Source organism: Papio anubis, chromosome 2, assembly GCF_008728515.1.
Source record: "Papio anubis isolate 15944 chromosome 2, Panubis1.0, whole genome shotgun sequence".
Lineage (NCBI taxonomy): Eukaryota > Metazoa > Chordata > Mammalia > Primates > Cercopithecidae > Papio > Papio anubis.
In genome coordinates this window covers 193,168,295-193,176,322 of record NC_044977.1, presented here as the reverse complement: position 1 = coordinate 193,176,322, position 8,028 = coordinate 193,168,295, and the positions used below count along the sequence as shown (strand labels likewise).

Below are 8,028 nucleotides of genomic sequence, written 5' to 3'. Positions count from 1 at the left end.
GGGGTCATTTTACTCCCGAGCTGCGCCTCTCATCCTTCCCCAGCTCGGAGAAAAACAGGTCCTGCTGGCAGAATACCCGCAAACGATTCGCCATGTCTTAGGTAGTCCCAATCCTTTTCAGGGTTAAATGGGTGGCTCTCGCCTGTAATCCCAGAACTTTGGGAGGCCGAGGCGGGTGGATCACGAGGTCAGGAGTTCGAGACCAGCCTGACCAACATGGAGAAACCTCGTCTCTACTAAAAATACAAAAACTAGCCTGGTGTGGCGGTGCATGCCTGTAATCCCAGCTACTCGGGAGGCTGAGGCAGGAGAATCTCTTGAACCCGGGAGGTGGAGGTTTCAGTGAGCCAAGATTGCTCCACTGCACTCCAGCCTGGGCGACAAGAGCAACCCTCCGTTTCAAAAAAAAAAAAAATGACAAAAGTCCAGTGCAGTGAAGATTCGTGACTGCAGAACCCTTTTCAGGGAATAAGACTTGCTTCCTAAGATGGCCTTTCTCCGGTTAAACTTGAAGACTCCTCGAATTTAACCTAGGACTCCCTAGAGGTTCTTGGGCTCCGGTTTGAGAAACCTTGTCCCAAATATTTCTCGCAGCTGCCGACTCCTTGGGGCCCTCCCCTGGTCCTGCTTGGAATCCCGTAGGCTCTCCTGGACTCGTCGCTGACTGCACATCTGGCCGCTGCAGGCACCACTTGTTAAATGCCATTTGTACAATGCAAAACAGTCCTCCCTGGCTCTCCTTACCTACAGGATTGCATGCTGGCCGCACTTTTTGCTCCTCTTGTTCTCATTTTCAGCCACCCCAAATGATTCGGGGACCCACTCCCCATGCAGCACCGGGTCCACTTTCCACGGCCATACCTTCCGCACTTTTGTTCCAGCTGTTTCCACCCTCCTCCCTGCCCCTCCTCCCTGCCCGGGGTGCTCTCCATCCCCCGGCTCTGCCTTCCTTAGGGCTTTCCATTGTGTGTGCTTAGACCCTGGCACAAGTCCTCTAACCGCCTCTACCAGACAGTCCATCTGTCCCTTGCTGAATGGCACCAGGGTCATTTCTCTGTCTCCAGCCCCTGGCCCAGTGCCATGCACAAAGCCAGCCCTCAGCAGCGACTCCGATGCTGTGTCCCTGTCCTCAGTAAGGCCCTCCCGACCCGAAAGAGCAGAGACTGTGGGAAGCAGGCTGAGAGGGAGCCATCAGTTACGTCACCGCTCAAAACGCACATGTCTCACCTGTACGGCCTCACTCACCTTTCTCAGGCGGGACGGGCACGGGGGCGGGGGCGGCTGTGGAGCGGGTGTGCGTGGCAGTGCTGGGAGTGGCGGAGGTGGCGGTCTGGGAGGTGGTCGGGGGTGTGGATGTGGCTGTGGCGGTCTGGGAGGTTGTTGGGGGTAGTGATGTGACTCGGCCACTCTCGCTGCCTGTCTTCACTGAGGTTGTCGTCATTCCTGGACACGTGAAAAGAGAAGGCAGGGGTGGTTCTTACAGTAAGAGAACAGCAGAGTCAAAGAGATTCAAAGAAATCAGGAGCTGGAAGAGAGAGCTGGAAACTCCTTGTCTGTCCACTGGTCATATCCAAACCACTCTCGACATCAGCAGGTTTCGACTGGGGCAGAGAGTGGGGTGAGCCTGTCACCCACCACACCCATCACCTCCTCCTCTGTGGGACCTGACTCAGTCCCACCGGATAATATGAATGCGCCAGTGTTCTCAAGTACTCCTTAGGCTGAATTCAGCCAAGGGGGCCACTGGGAGAGACGAAGACAAGGCAGATGGCAGCTACCTGATGTTTCCGTCTTCAGAGGGGAGCCCGAGGATACTGTGGATGCTGAGGATGCGCTGCTGACGGCAAGAGGGGTGGCATGACCTGTGAGTAGGGTGGTGGAGTTCGACGTGACAGCAGGGCCAGGGAATGCTGGAGAGAATGGAGAGTGACCGCTGGAAGGAGAGAAAGTCAGTGTGGTCTGAGCTGTGTTCATGTCACTGGAGGAAGCTGAGTCTCTGGATGGCTGTGGAGTGGGAAATGTGTTCTTAGGATACTTAGATGCTGAAGAAGCTTCCAGAGTGGTCTGGATTGACAGGTAGGTGGTAGGGGAGAATGACGAGGTTGGCGTAGAATTCATTGTGCCACTATGATTGCTTGTAGAACTCTTGTGCGTGGACCTTATCATGGGGTTGGGTGTGGGGGTCACCCTTTTAGTAGCTTCCGGGTGCTCAGGGCTGGGCGTGCTTGAGACGCCCACTGACGATGCAGGCACCCGCGTGGTAATTGTTAAGGCATTGTTACCAGAATGTAACGGGGTAAAGACCGCTGTGGGTACGGTCTCATGGATGACTGAGCTCCTGCTTGTGGTCAGAACACCCTCACTGGTGGACACAACTGTGGAAGGAGAATGAGAGGCGCCATCACTCAGGGTGCTGGAACTGACCTTAGGTGGCCCTTCCGTGGTCCCAGGTGACGAGGTTGGCACTGTTGTCTGGGTGCCATGGCTGTTGCTGACGAGGGCCATGTTGAAGGTTGTACCAGACCCTGAAGGTGACAGAGTGTGGGTCTCGGTTTGTGGAAATGTGAGCCCACTGGATGTGATCGAAGGAGGTGTGGGTGTGACTGTTGAGAAAGTGTCAGTCGCCTGGGACACCAGGCTGATGGTGTCAGACCCTCTGCTGGTTCCTGTCCTCTGAGTCTGCGCCATCCGGGAAATGGCGGCCATCTCCTGAGGAGAGGCACTGGGAGAAGTTGGGCTTGACTGTCCTGTCGGTCTCCGTGCAGTGGAGGCCTCAGAGAGAGTGACAGGAAAGGTGCTGGGGACAATCGCAGACACCATTCCTGTGCTTACTGGGGTGGCATCATGACTGGCTGAGGCAGATAGCAATTCGGTTGTTGACTGGGTTGTGTGACTGTCCCTAGAGGGGTTTGGCGAGAACCATGTGGTCTCTCCTGTGATAGATATTCCTTCGCTTCCTGAAGGTGTTGTGCTGCTCGCCCTGGATGAGGAAGGGGTAGCTGTGCCATCTGAGGTGGTGCCCGACCCTGAGGAGGCCGGTTCACTGGTCTGTGTTTCTCCAGAGGCCTCTGTGCCTTCAGCCTGGTGGGTTTGGGTCATGGCTGCTGCTGTGTCAGGTGAGGTGCTGGCAGAGGCTGATGTCCATCGTCCTTCTGGGACCCCTGGTGTTGACACTACACCAGGAAGGGCACCTGTTATGGAAAGTGATGCGCCTCCTGAGGGCGCCAGGGTGGAGTCAGGGCTGCTGGGTGTGGCCTGCAGTACTGTGGTTGGGGCCTGGGTTGTGTGACCATCCCCAGTGGGAGCTGGGGCCAAGGTTGTCGCTGCACTTATGGTAGGTGTGTCCTGAGGAGCAATTTCTGAGGGTGAGTGCCCACTGGCTGTGAAGGAAGAGCCTGGGGTGGTGACTGTCTTGGTGTCAGTCACAGGGGAGATGGACCTTGTGGTTTGGGATTCTTGTGTGGTCTGCGGGGCTTGAGTGTGACCTCTCTGGGAAACAGCCAGTGATTCCTGAGGAGAGGTGTTTGTGGAATGTATTGTTGAATGATTTGTTGATGGTGCCATTGTAATTTGTTGTGATGTGTGTCCATCCAGCATAGGTGAAGAAGATGGGGATGTGGCCGTATTTATCATCTGAGTCACACTGTAGCTTGGGCTGTTGATAGGAACCTCTCCAGTGGTCCCCGTTTCTTGTGTCCGTTGTGTCTGGGCACCTGCCCCTGTTGTTTCCAGGAGAGTTGTGCTGTGGGAGGGGTGTGTGGTGGGCTGTCCTGATTCACCTATTGTTGAGACCTCAGAGGGGACCCTTGGAATAGTGCCGGCTGTCCCTGGCACTATTGGACTTCCTGTGACAAGCCTAGTGGCAGCACCTGTTGGTGTTGAGGGCAGTTCTTTTGGTGAGCGAGTTGTGCGGTCTTCACTGGAGAATGAGGAAGGCCATGTTATGGTTTCATGTGGAGGAAATGTCTCATGAGACACACCTGGAGAGACTGAACTCCTCTCATGAGGCCATCCTATGGCCTCTGCACCTTCACTCTGCTGGGTGTGGAAAGCTGTGGATATTTTTGGAGGTAAAGAACTGGGGGAGAGTGCTGTTGACAGTGTGTCTGACAACCATATGGTTGAAACTCTAGAAGTAATTGCAGAAATGGTTCCCCTTACAGGTAGTGATATTTCCTCTGTGTTTCCAAGAGTAGAGTCTCTGGAGGTGGGCATTCTGAACACCTCTGATGTCACCAGGAATGCGTTGCTGACACTGGAAGGGGATGAAGTGGTTGTTTCACCAGAAGGGAATGTCTCCTGAGAAACTGTTCCACTTGGGTTGAATCCACTTGGTGAGGATAAAACAGTTGATGTTGTAACCGGTGTGAGGGTGTTGATTTGAGATACTCTGGTGGTCTCTATGCTCTGAGTCTGGTGGTTCTGCAAAGAATCTGATGTGTCTTGCGTAGAAGTCCTTAAGGAAGTTGTTCGTGATTGTCCTTCTGGTTCAGCTGCTACTGAGACTGCTGAGGTCACTGGAGTAGAACTTTCAGTTCCTGGTGTTGATGTCTCTTCTGTGTTTCCAAGAGTGGAGTCTGTGGAGGTTGTCATTGTTATAGTCTTTGATGTCATCATGAGTGTGTTGGTGACACTGGAGGAAAATGATGTGGTTATTTCATCTGGAGGAGATGTCTTCTGAGAAACAGCCTCTGTCACATTGAGTACACTTGGGGAAGAGGGAAGAGCTGATGTCATCATCTGTGTGAGGGTGTCAGTTTGAGCTTCACTGGTGATCTCTGTGCTCTGAGACTGGTGGTTCTGAGAAAAATCTGTTGTGTCCTGAGTAGAAGTCCTTGAGGAAGTTGCTGGTAATTGTCCTTCTGGCTCAGCTGTTATTGAGGCTGCTGAAGTGACTGGCATAAGACTTCTTGTAACAGGTACTGATGTCTCCCCTGTGTTTCCAAGAGTGGAGTCTGTGGAGGTTGTCGTTGTTATCTTCTTTGATGTCATCATGGGTGTGTTTGTGACACTAAAGAGGGATGAGGTAGTTGTTTCACCTGGAGGAAATGTCTTCTGAGAAATAGTCCCTTTCACATTGTGTACACTTGGGGAGAAGGAAGGAATTGATGTGGTTCTCTGTGTAAGAGTGCTGGTTTGAGATTCTTTGGTGGTCTCAGTGCTCTGAGTCTGGTGGTTCTGCGAAGAAGCTGATGTGTCCTGGATAGAAGTTCTTGAGGACGTTGTTCGTGATTGTCCTTCCAGTTCAGCTGTTATTGAGACTGCTGAGATCACTGGGGTAGAACTTTCAGTTCCTGGTGTTGATGTCTCTTCTGTGTTTCCAACAGTGGAGCCTGTTGAGGTTGTCATTGTTATAGTCTTTGATGTCATCATGAGTGTGTTGGTGACACTGGAGGGAGATGGGGTGGTCATTTCACCTGCAGAGGATGTCTCCTGAGAAACAGTCTCTGTGACATTGAGTACACTTGGGGAAGAGGAAAGTGTTGATGTGGATCTCTGTGTGAGGGTGCCGGTTTCAGCTTCGCTTGTGGTCTCCGTGCTCTGAGACTGGTGGTTCTGAGAAAAAGCTGATGTGTCCTGAGTAGAGGTCCTCAGAGAAGTTGCTGATTGTCCTTCTGGCTCAGCTGTTATTGAGACTGCTGATGTGACTGGCATCAGACTTCCAGTAAGCGGTGTTGATGTCTCCCCTGTGTTTCCAAGGCTGGAGTCTGTGGAGGTTGTCATTGTTATAACCTTGGATGTCATCACGGGTGTGTCACTGGAGGGTGATGAGGTGGTCGTATCACCTGGAGGAGATGTCTCCTGAGAAACAGTCCATGTCACGTTACGTACTGTTGGGGAGTAAGAAAGAGTGGATGTGGGCATCTGTGTGAGGGTGCTGGTTTGAGATTCTCTGGTGGTCTCCATGCTCTGAGTCTGGTGGTTCTGAGAAAAACCTGTTATGTCCAGAGAAGAGGTCATTGAGGAAGTTGCTGGTGATTGTCCTTCTGGCTCAGCTGTCATTGACGCGGCTGAGGTGACTGACCTATGACTTCCAGTAAGCGGTGTTGATGTCTCCACTGTGTTTCCAAGAGTGGAGGCTGTGGAGGTTGTCACTGTTATCATCTTTGATGTCATCATGGATGTGTCCGTGACACTGGAGAGGAACGAGGCAGTTGTTTCACCCGGAGGAGATGTGTCCTGAGAAACAGTTGCTGTCATATTGTGTACACTTGGGGAGGATGGAAGAGGTAATGTGGACATCTCTGGGAGGGTGCTGGTTTGAGACTCTCTGGTGGTGTCTGTGCTCTGTGTCTGGTGGTTCTGTGAAGAAGCTGATGTGTCCTGGATAGAAGTCCTTGAGGACGTTGTTTGTGATTGTCCTTCCAGTTCAGCTGTTATTGAGACTGCTGAGGTCACTGGGGTAGAACTTTCAGTTCCTGGTGTTGATGTCTCTTCTGTGTTTCCAAGAGTGGAGTCTGTGGAGGTTGTCGTTGTTATAGTCTTTGATGTCATCATGAGCGTGTTGGTGACACTGGAGAGAAATGATGTGGACATTTCATCTGGAGGAGACGTCTTTTGAGAAACAGTCTCCATCCCATTGAGTACACTTGGGGAAGAGGAAAGAGTTGATGTCATCATCTGTGTGAGAGTGCTGGTTTGAGCTTCGCTGGTGGTCTCTGTGCTCTGAGACTGGTGGTTCTGAGAAGAAGCTGATATATCCTGGGTAGAGGTCCTTGAGGAAGGTGCTGCTGATTGTCCTTCTGGTTCAGCTGTGATGGATGCTGCTGAGGGGACTGGTGTAGGACTTTTAGTTCCAGGTGTCGATGTCTCCTCAGTGATATTAAAAATGGATTCTGTAAAGGTTGTCATTGTCAGTAACCTTGATGCTGCCATCATATTGTGCTGGGTGACACTGGAGGAGATGGGTGGCCGCCTCACCTGGCAGAGGATGCTTCCTGAGAAACAGTCTCTGTGACATTGAGTACACTTGGGAAGAGGAAAGTGTTGATGTGGATCTCTGTGTGAGGGTGTGCCGGGTTTCAGGCTTCGGCCAGGAAGTCTCCGCTGTGGCTCTGAGACTGGTGGTTCTGAGAAAAGCTGAGTGTGTCCCAGTAGAGGTCCTCAGAGAAGTTGCTGATTGTCCTTCTGGCTCAGCTGTTATTGAGACTGCTGATGTGGGACTGGCACGACTGTAAGCTGTGCTGATGTCTCCCCAGGTTTGGCTAAGGCTGGAGTCTGTGGAGGCTATTGTCATTGTTATAACCTTGATGTCACGGGTGTGTCACTGGAGGGTGATGAGGTGGTCAGATTACCTGGAGGAGATGTCTCCCAGGAAACAGTCCATGTCACGCTACGCACTGTTGGGGAGTAAGAAAGAGTGATGTGGGCATCCAGTAGAGGGTGCTGGTTTGAGATTCTCTGGTGGTCTCCATGCTCTGGAGTCTGGTGGTTCTGAGAAACCTGTTGTGTCCAGGGAAGAGGTCATTGAGGAAGTTGCTGGCAGATTGTCCTTCTGGCTCAGCTGTCATTGTGGATGCGGCTGAGGTGACTGGACCTATGACTCCGGTGTAAGCGGGTGTTGGATGTCTCCACTGTGTTTCCAAGAGTGAGGCTGTGGAGGTTGTCGCTTGTTATCATCTTTGATGTCATCATGGATGTCCGCGGACACTGGAGAACGAGGCAGTTGTTTCCACCCGGAGGAGATGTGTCCTGGGAGAAACAAACTGCTGTCATATTGTACACTTGGGGAGGATGGAAGAGGTGGACATCCTGGGAGGGTGCTGGTTTGAGACTCTCTGGTGGTGTCTGTAAGCCTCTCAGGTCTGGTGGTTCTGCATAGCTGATGTGTCCTGATAGAAGTCCTTTATATTTGTTTGTGATTGTCCTTCCAGTCTAGCTGCTATTGAGACTGCTGAGGTCACTGGGCAGAAATCTGCCAGTTCCTGGTGTTGATGTTCTTCTGTGTTTCCAAGAGGAGTCTGTGGAGGTTGTCGCTGTTATATTCCTGGATGTCATCATGAGCTGTTGGCAGACACTGGAGAGAAA

The 8,028-nt window shown here is 52.1% G+C and overlaps 1 pseudogene across 1 annotated transcript; it reads right to left on the bottom strand.

Moving 5' to 3' along the window:
* Positions 1-4: 4 nt before the first annotated feature.
* LOC110742686 lies at positions 5-6,873 on the bottom strand (annotated as a pseudogene). Its single transcript, XR_002520669.2, has 3 exons — positions 1,779-6,873; positions 1,000-1,163; positions 5-61 (listed from the first exon to the last, which is right to left on the bottom strand). The product of XR_002520669.2 is annotated as a mucin-4 pseudogene (transcript).
* Between the last annotated feature and the right edge of the window lie 1,155 nt (positions 6,874-8,028).